We start from the raw sequence: 10,737 nt of genomic DNA on the forward strand, positions 1-10,737 counted from the left end.
CTTGATCTTCGTCATTTTATTATTAAAAAATATTGTTATTGCAACGTGTGTAGCAACAGAAATTAATAATACGTCATTTTGATTTACTTTCTTATGATGAAAAAATATTAATATAAAATTATGAGACGGTCAAAAATTTATTTGGTTTTTCTTAATTCAGATTTTTTTTTCTTTCCCTCTCTTTTATTGTGCAATATTTGTTTGATTCAAATGAAATTTAGAAAAAAATATCTATGTAAAATAAATATTTTGCATTAATTTTTCTATTGTTTCTTTATAAATACGTAAACAAAAAGTAATGTTCACCTGTCAAATATATATATATATATATATATATATATACTAACATCAAAATAGCAATTTTTTTTATAATGAGTATAAAGGTATCATCATAATAATTCAAATTTCAGAGTTGTTTCAATATAATATGTTATTTCAACTGTATTTTCTCTCTTTATATACAGAGCTCTTTACATACATAAAATATTTTATATAATTCTAAAACACAAAGTTAATAAAGACTACATCAAGCATATATTACATTTAAATAGCAGTTTTCAAAATGTATTGGTATTTCAAAAATTAGTATATATTCACTTTGTGATTAACATCTTGGATACCGACCCTTCCCATTATAAAAAAAAATTGTGAGAGATAAAAACTGCTCAAAAAGAAAAAAAACAGAAGAAATTTAAAATAATACACAGTACACAGTATACGCGGGAAAGAAAAGGTTGAAAATTGTATTGAGAATGTTTTATTTTCGCAATAAAATGCTATTTTTGATGATGAAAACCTTTTACACACCGACTACTGGTTAAATTTTTCACAGTTGCTCTCAAACGATTCACCTCTCTCTATTATTCATTAGCTAAGCCGTATAACTTTAATTTCCATACATTTTTTAAAAGCACGAACTTTCTATTTAGCGATCAATCGAGCATCGAGACTTCTATATCAATCGTCCATCGAGCCTTCAATATAATCGAATCCCTCGGAACAAAAGTATTTTCAAAGTGGACTTACCGTCAAACTAAAAAAAAATTCGAATCGCCGGCTAACTAGGTCGTCGAATATGTTTCCCGCGCTGGAGAAGCTATTTTCCTTGCAAAAATTGCGAACTTTCCATTACGCGGAGGATCGCATTCTTACCGTTTCTGAGAAACTCCGCTTTGAATGGTTGTTTTTATCCCTAGTGGAGGGAACCTTCAATTTGTCATACAAGACGCGCCGGGCGGCGCGTTCCCGTCTCTCCCGTACTCCCGAAGTACTTCGCCCCGCGATCAATGGAACTGAGTTAGGAATTCACGGAGTACCCGGAAGAATACGACGGGCGTGCGCCGCCAGCCGGAGGCGGCCAGAGGGTCAACAGCTGAGAGATAGGCAAAGTCGATTATCGCCGGCACCCTCGTGGCACGTGGGAAATCGATACCTAATTATCGCTCGGTATTCTACGCGCGAGCTGCCGCGGCGAATTCGCCGTAGTAAACTCGACCTGTCCTGTGCGCCGCCTCTGTGCGCTCCCGAGGGATTACAGGGCGAACTGGTTCACGAAGTTAAGCACAAAGTAAAGGATACGTGGCGCTCGGTATTTACGTAAGCAACGAAATTTACGGATCGCGGAAAGGAAGGCATTGTGTGTATCTGGAAGGATTTACTCCCTCACGCGTTCGCACCTAAACACCTGCCTCGAGTAACAATTTAAGAAGATACGTGGATAATCGAAAGTTATTCTTTCTTTTTTTTTCTCTCTTTTTTTTTTCTTTTTTTTTTTTAAAGACTTTTTGCGCGCGCCTGTTGACGCGCACATCCTCCACGAAATCATATTTTATCCTGCGAATATACGAATATATATCGAAATTTTGCGCATTTCTTTTTACGCTGCGAAAAAATTCGTTGCAAAAAAGTAGGAAAAATCTCTGTGTATAAATTTCTATTTGTGTATGGAGAGATTTTTAATATCTAAATTCTCCGCAAATACCAAAAATGTTATCGGATTAAAAATGAGTAATCTTTTACTTAACTTTTACTGAAGTAACAAAAATGTTTCTATTTAATATACAATCTCGCGATAACTGAGCTAACATAAATACAAAATTGGCGTATTTTTTTATTTTATAAAAAAATTTTATCTTCTCTAATTATTACGCGTTAATTCTTAAATAATTGATTTATATTTTCATCAACTAATGACAAGATTTATCTTAACTATGCAACAAGCTTGCATTTTTTTTTCATTTCCAAGTCTCGAGAAAAGTCTCGTTCGTGTCGTTATTTACGAATCCACTTTTGAAACGATTATCGGCCCGACCTTTCGGGATACCGTCGCTGTCCTTTTCCTGCCTCAGCCTCGCCACCACGAGACAGAGTTCGGCGGGCATTTAGGACTTCACCCAACTCACATCATTCCTGCTGAAACTGCACAAGTTCCGTGCCCTCTCCGAGCGACCCCGGCAAGGAAAATTTCACATCCGGGACATCTGCCGCTGCTTTGCCTGACCGCCGCTGCAATTAACTTTTAAGGCTGGCACCGCCTGCCCAACATGGGTGGTAGAACCGCTAGGCGTTTCGTGTGCAGCCACCCTTCGCATTCTCCACCCTCGCGATAGTAATTCTGAGAGAGCAAAAAGATACAAAATATACGAAGAATTTCGAAAAGCTTAATCGAAAAGCTTATTCTAAGAATGGTTCGTGTACACCAAAACAGCAGAAAAGACCATTATTTACAATATATCGAGAAAGGGGGTGAGAGAGAAACGAGATTCTAAAAAGGTAAAAAAATAATTGTGCATTGTTAGAATAATGCGGATCGATACTGCAAAGCAATCAATGCCGCAGCCATTACGAAGCTTCCGTGCTTTCGAACAAAGTTTTGAAAAGATGGTAGCGTCAACGTGCGAGTATTGGATTACAAAGAGCGGATGCAAAAAGGCTGAAAGAGAAAGAACCGCGAGAAAAAGGCTAAGGAGAAAACTCGCTGTGTAACTCTGGAAGATAAAAGTTAACCGGTATCCACCGCGTAGTTGTTATTCTACCCCTGGAAAAAAAAAAGAATAACTCGGCGTCCCAGCGTGCTTGTTTCTAAAAGCGAGGGGTACTTCACAATGGCCCATTGAGACCAGTAGTTCTTCAAGGATTTCTTCGTGAGTTTTACGCGCCATTTAATTCGAGAGGGTTAGAAATAAATTGGGTATAGTGTAAGGGCGCGTTTGCAACGTTGAGAAAATCTCGCGCAGCAATCAATTTTTATAAACAACCTCTTCTCTATCGTTGTCAATACTTCCAGCGTCTCGAGCAAACAGTAATAACTCCGTCTTAATTTGTATTTGCATTTAATTCAAATTATGATCGATAACTCTAACTTAAAGTGCACTTAAAATCAAATATTTGTAGGAGAAATTAAGTGCAAACTAATAAAAAATTTTGTTATACTTACTGATATTTACTGAAAAATAAGTTACATGTAATGTACATATTATTATTATATAATATATTCAGATATTTCAAAAATCTCGATACAAAATTTTTATTCTACAAATGCCTCGACGAACATTGATCTTTGTGGAAGGATACCGTATGAAAGCGCAATCCAATAAAAGAAAAAAAAATGTCAAATGAGACCATAGCTCAGAGGTTAAAGCACTGGTCTTGTAAACCGGGAGTCGAGACATCAAATCTCTCTAGGGGAGAAACTTTTTCAACCCCCTTCCCTGCCGGAGCTTTTTTCACGCCGTTGCAATGTCGTCGACGTTAATTTCGCGAGTTACTTAATCCTTGGAGGAACGTTTGCCTTATTGACAAAATTTCACGGGAAAGTCGTGAATTAAGTACTATTTCGCAAGTTTCACAAACTTTCCGTCGTGTCCATTTCGTCGGATTCTAAATGACGACAATTTTTTTTTTTTTTCTTAAATCACTGAATGTACGAAATGAAGCAGAATCAGCTTACTTTTTGTGATTAATATCCGAAATATCATACGAAAAGAATAATGGATATTACTTTGTAGAGAAAAATTGTAATTCGTTAAATTTTACAAAAATATGTAGCGTTAAATTATGTAAAAAATGCATAAATGACCACAAATTGTAAAAACAAATTGTAATTGTTGGAGAGAGAGAGAGAGAGAGAGAGAGAGAGAGAGAGAGAGAGAGAGTCGCTTGATCATATATAAGAGAAATAATTGTTTAAATCACCGGATATTTGGAGATCACTGCGAGAGGAAAATTTATATTTTCATCTTGCAGTAGATAATAAATACGATAAATCATCATTTTAAACTAATATATAATCCTTAAAATGTGAAAGTACCATCGAAACATATTTAATCAGAGATGACAAAGCCATTATTCTGTAATCTTTATCGCATAAATATTGGAAAATTGGAAATCTGATAATATGCGCATGTATAACGAAAGCTGTGCGCACTATCGAAATAAAAATAAATAAAAAGCAATACATTCCTCCCTTTCGTTTATTTGGAAATTTATAAACGACTGATTGTGAATATTTCGTGCGAGTCTCTCAAAAGATATATATGGAAAGAGTGCTTCTTGACTAAAACACGTAAAAATTTAGTTAGACATAAATCTAAAAATAATTCTGTTAGATTATTAAAATAATTATGGAAGGATGCTCAAGTTGACAGAATATCCGAGGTTTTTGCATCATCATGCTTAAACGTCATAGCCAATTATTTGAATGATCCGATAAAATTAAAATTAAAAAAATATCGAGTATCTGCATCACCCTCATCGATCGTTATGTAAAAGATCCCATTTTCTGAACTGAATGAGGACTCGCTCTGTTTCGAGTTTAACAATGTAATTGGAATATAATTTATCGTAACATCTCTCGTTCTCGCGCGTTATATTCCTGAATCCGACAAATTGAAGTAGCGGAAATGAAGTACGCCCGGCCTCGGTCATTAAAACCGTGTCGCGACGAGTTAACTGTCGCAGGAACGAGGCACCGTTCGACGCTTATTCCTCGGTTATAAACGACATCGCGTATATCAAAACTCGCTGCAATTTCCTGCCGCGTATCAGTAACAACGCTGCGCAGGAGCCTTTATATTCCTCGGCAAACTGGGCCAAGAAGGCAAACGCATCCTCGCACAACCACATTACGTTACTTCGTGTCAAAGTAACCCATATAACAGAACTTCGTCCCCCCAATTCACATCCTTTGACAATACAGAATGTCCCAAGAGGCGCGAACTGAATGTAATCGAGATTCACGAGTGTAGAAAATCTGAAAATCAAATTTCTTATCAATGGAATACTTAAATTTCTTATTCTTCTTTTTTATTTCAACATTAATAATTATCTGAAACTATAAAAAAAGCATTACTACAGAATTTTTTAATAATTATTATTTCTTTCATTTGCTTCTCTCAGCAAGAAATTAAATTATTATTATTTGCAGAATTTTATATTAAATTTTATAAGAAATTTTTTAATAAAATTCATAAAATTATATGTATTATATGTTACATGTAATAAATCCTATGTAATTTTAACAACGTTATAAACAAATCCACGTATAAAAATACATTAAAAATACAAGAGAAAGATTGCAACATATTTAAAATGAAATTTTCATCATAAAATGGCTGAAAACATGTTCCATTTTATAAAAATTTCCATTTATTGTTTTTTACGTTTAATCATTACGCGCGCATGTATCAACTGAAACATTTTGAATTTTCATTATTAGCCCTCTCATTCAAGATCTTAGTTGAAAGAAAATAGAATAAAATAGAATTAAACGCACAATAAAATACTATTTCGTGTATCTGGTATATTTCTTCATTTTATTCGGAGGAACGTGAAAAAAATCGCTTAGCATAAAAATCCAACTTTTCCGCCCAACTTTTTCTCATATTTAATTATTACACGCACGTGCCTACATGAATAAGTACATATACATCCAGCGGAATTATTTGACGAGCGTTTCTGAGGAACATAACGGCGAGAGCAGAACGACGACGACGACGACGGAAGAGGAAAAATGCGGGCAGTCGGATATGTAGGGCCGTGCCTCGGGAAACCAAATGTTTGCGGACAAATCGTCGTCGTTTTCGACGAGGAAAATCAACAAACGCCCCTCGTTCAGTCCTAATGCACCACCCGGGATGAAAATCGTTCCGCACGCGCGAGCTCTCGATCCCGATCCGAAGGATTTCGGATCTCCTCCCCCTCTCCTGCCCCCCCCCCCCTCCCACCGTCCCTCCGCTCCGCGAACGGCAACTCGGGAAAACTGTATACGGTATGGAAAAACTCGGCCGTTTTCATTGATTTGCGGAATTTCGCGAAGTTTTATGCTTCGAGATTCAAGCTGGGTTTTTCCCAACCGGGATTTCGCAACGGGTGTCTGTCTTGCGAAATACAAAGCTTCCGAGAACATCTTTTCTATTATGGATTTTTGCGCGAATTTCGGATTGATTCTTTAAATAAAGGAGGAGAAGAGAGAGAAAGAGAGAAGAATCAATAAAATTGTTTTAACAGAAAAAAATTATAAAGTACATTTTCTCTTCAAATTAAATCTATGTGTTAATCTTTGCAATCAGATCTTCTTTGGCATATGCAAAATTAGAGGAAAAATAGAAGTAAAATAGAAGTGAAACCGGACAGCGAAGTTGAAATTTTCCACATATTAAGTAGAATGCATTGTAAAGACAATCTTCATGTTATCTTCTATCTAAGATGTGATAAAGAAATTGAAGAACAAGGTCAACATTAAGATTCTGAGAAGGTAACGAATGTAGCGAATTAACTGGTAGTAGCTGGCAAAGTCTAAGATTACGAAGTATCGTACGTATAAAACGCAATATGCGTGCAAAGTTGTAAAAACATATTTTAAAATAATATTAATTTGAACTTTGAATTTATTTTAAAAAAAGATTTTTTTATTTTTGTCAGATTTAAGGAAGAAACATATATTTATAAATCTGATTTCAGTAAAGAGAGGAAATATGTTATGTAATTTTTATTGAAAAAAATTTTATTAATTTTTTTCTCCTCCTTTCTCTTTTTTTATGTTTATGTTTCTTAATTAATCTCTAATTTATTAGAGATTAATCTCTAATTTATTAGAGATTAATTTATTAGAATTAAGAAAGTTTTGTTTTAAAATTAAGTCATATTATCCGGCACTTTTCATTTCGAAACCATAATTGTATAATTATAATTGTAAATGCAATTGTAAAGCAAAAATGCAATATAATTTCAGATGTTTCGTTTGAAAAGTTGAAATATTAATATTTTTGTGCGCGACAAATCCGACGGTACTCAGAAATATCGTGCGGTTTATTCAGATTATTCAATCTACTCTGAGGCAGAGAAAAGGATCGGGAACTGTAACTGCAGTTACCTTTGTCTAGCACTTCTTCTCTTTATCCTTGATTTGCATTCTGCGACTGCTTATTTACATTCTGCGTTAAGATATTCTGCAATTTTACGTATTTGAAATTAAAGTGGAACACCGACGGACTGCTTGCTTTGCGCTAATTAAATGTTAACAAAACGCGAACATATCTTAAATATTCGAAATTTTTTCATAAATCAGACGAAATATTCCTTAGCTTAAGCTAATATTATATTTGCACTGCAATATGGTTCACATTACATTTGTTCTTTCGGCACATTTTTATTGTTTTAGTTCAAGCGTTCTCTCCTCTCTTAAATCAATAAAAATGATTTTCTGCAAAATTATATTGCAATATTTATTACTTTGATTCATCACTTTTGATGTCAAAAATATATGTGATTTATTTTCTTGCAGTATACGAAATAAATAACTCTTTTCGCATGCCGCGCTCATATTCGGCTTGTGCACTCTCTTCTTTTCGGTCTCCGTGTGAACATTAATAGATAGCTATAAATCTTAATCATCTATCACGTGGTCCATTTTCGTATAGAAACATAGAATATATGTAGATTAAATTATATGACCATTTATTACGGCAAGAAAACCGTAGACGGAATCCTCAGTACGTTTTACCAATCTTTGGTTTGATCGAGCACGAATAGCTGCGGCATGTGAAAAAGGATAATTTATTTCATCATATGATACACGTGAAAAATAGATTTAACATAATTTCTCGATTCTGACGTTCAACATAGCTATGTGGCAGAATGGAGCCAATAAAATATTTCAATATGTTTTCCATATTTATATATTTATTATATTTAAATATTTGTATATTTAAAAATATATTTTCATGTTTCGAGCTTTCCCATTCATTGTTCACGGATTAAAAAATTATAAACATAATTGTAAATAAAATTACAAATATAATTATAAATATAATTATAAATAACATTATTGAATATCGAATGTCAAATGAGGAAAAATAGACTCGAGATTTATGAGCAACCCCGAGATTAAAATGTACTTTTGAAGAAAGAGAATTACCGAAAAATTTATTCTCTCGCGAAAAGAAGAACGCGAACACGTAGTTCGTCGCGGGACGTCTCCGTTGCGTCTTACGGCGAATAAATTCCACGGTTGGCGCGGCGGATATCCGGTATCGTATCGGCTCACCCGGTACACACTTGGCAGGCTTATGGGCTTTTCGTTCCTCGCCGAGTGCGTTCCATAGCGGTGGCGCGCGATAGCTATTACGATAGAGCTCTACGTGCAACGCCCGTTGAAATTTTTCCGAGACGGCGTTTCGGGGGCCATTATGGCTTTCCCATTTCTTGAATGATATCCCCAGCGAATGCGCAGTGGTTGGCGCGAGAGGATGGCTAACGCTGCCCGCGAGAAATGGAAAAATAATTGGCCGGATGCATAACGCCAGTCCGGGCGCATCTCGGCTATACATCACGGAAACCAAGGACCACCGTGCATCCGCAATACGGCGTACAGTTTATTCTCTGCCTTAGTTTATTTGTCCTCCACCGCATGTAAAAATTCCCGGGTGACCCGAAGAATAAAATTTCGAACTGGCGTTATCGAGATCGATTATCAACTCTATGGGTAATTATGAGAAATATGGCTTTCGGCCTGCGTTACGACACTTCTGACATTTTCTGACATAAAAACTGATCATACAAAAGATTGAATCTGTTGGCACTTTTTCGAAAGGATGAAAAAGATTTTTCGTCTACGAAAAACGAAAACGTTTGCGCGAGAAAGGCTCCCGTTCAAACTTGCCGGTAACGCCGGTATCGCGTAAATTTCAAATTTCAAAGTCCGAAACAATATCATGTTGTATTACCGTTTATTGCGACTTGACCGGAAGGCACTCAAGGTTCTCGGTAGCCACAATGCCTCAATGCTAAATTGAGAAAGTTCCGGAAAGTTTAATATCCCTTACTCCGCAGGGCCAGTCAACAATAATTCTCGTTATATCTACAGGAGGTACCAAAATTCGTGTATTTCCTGTAAATTATAAACATATTGACAATTTAATCTTAACAAAAAGATTTGATTAATCGATTATCATTAATAGCAACTATCTGATATTGACACATTGATTGTCACGCCAGTCACCGATAATCGATGTAGATTTAGTGTGATGTAAAAATGAACGAAACTCTTGAATAATAATATTTTTAAATATAATTGATCAACTTCAATATTATCATTTTAAATATTATCATTTAAATAAGAAATGCGCATATAAAAATATAAATATTGTTATTTTTAATCATATAAATTTACGAAGAAATAAGCGAATTAATTTAATACTTAATGTGTTAAAATATGTGGATATTTAAGCTAATGACAGTTTCATTAAACCTAACAAAAATTAATTTTTTTAAAAATATTTTGTTATTTATTTGCATTTTATTTATTTTATTACTTTGTAATATTAAATAACTACAAAATCTTATAATATTTTCATTAAGAAATAATAAATTCCACCGTCTTAATTAAAGGACCTACAAAGAACTTACTGAAGAAGATATGCATAACCTCTGGACACTCTGTATATCATGTATACTAAAACACTACGACGCGACGCAAACGATGCATCTCGAGAAAGGTACGAGGGCGAAGTTTCTTAATAAACGTTGACGTCGACACTGCGTGGCAATTCCTTAAGTCGATATAGAAACCCGCTTTTATGAACTGACTAACGGATTAGAAACAAAGCATTTTAATTAAGCTTTGTAAAAATATGCTAATCATATTAATAAAATTAAATTCTAGTTGTGTAAGGAAAGGACTTCAAATCTTATATTATTGTCAATTCTAATAATAGAAAGAATATCGTGCATTTTTTCTTAAAAAAAAATAGGAAGTTTCATTAAAATATTAACAGCCTCAATGCAATAACAAATCAAGTATAAAAAAATATATATTTTTTATTAATTTAAGATACTTCAGTAATAATTAAATTTATGAAATTTATGAAATTTATGAAATTTATACATATATATATTACTAATAAAACTTCTTTCTTTTTTTATACGCAGATAAAGATAAATCGAATGAGTCATCATCTCATGATATCAGTTTGATGTTTGAACATTTGTAAACGAATACATGCTTGCATAATTTTTTTTTCAATAAAATATTCTATATAATAATAGAAATATATTCCTTTTACATACACATGCGCACGCGCGAGCATGCGCACACATATATAATAATATAGTAAAATCATATCATAAATATCAAATTAATATATATTTTGATTATGTGCATTATATGTATACAATATAAAAATTAATATTATTATAAATAACTTGATAGTATATTACAATTAAAATTAAAAAAAAGTA

Source organism: Pogonomyrmex barbatus, unplaced genomic scaffold (assembly GCF_055798465.1).
Source record: "Pogonomyrmex barbatus isolate J1 unplaced genomic scaffold, ASM5579846v1 scaffold8, whole genome shotgun sequence".
Classification (NCBI taxonomy): Eukaryota; Metazoa; Arthropoda; class Insecta; order Hymenoptera; family Formicidae; genus Pogonomyrmex; species Pogonomyrmex barbatus.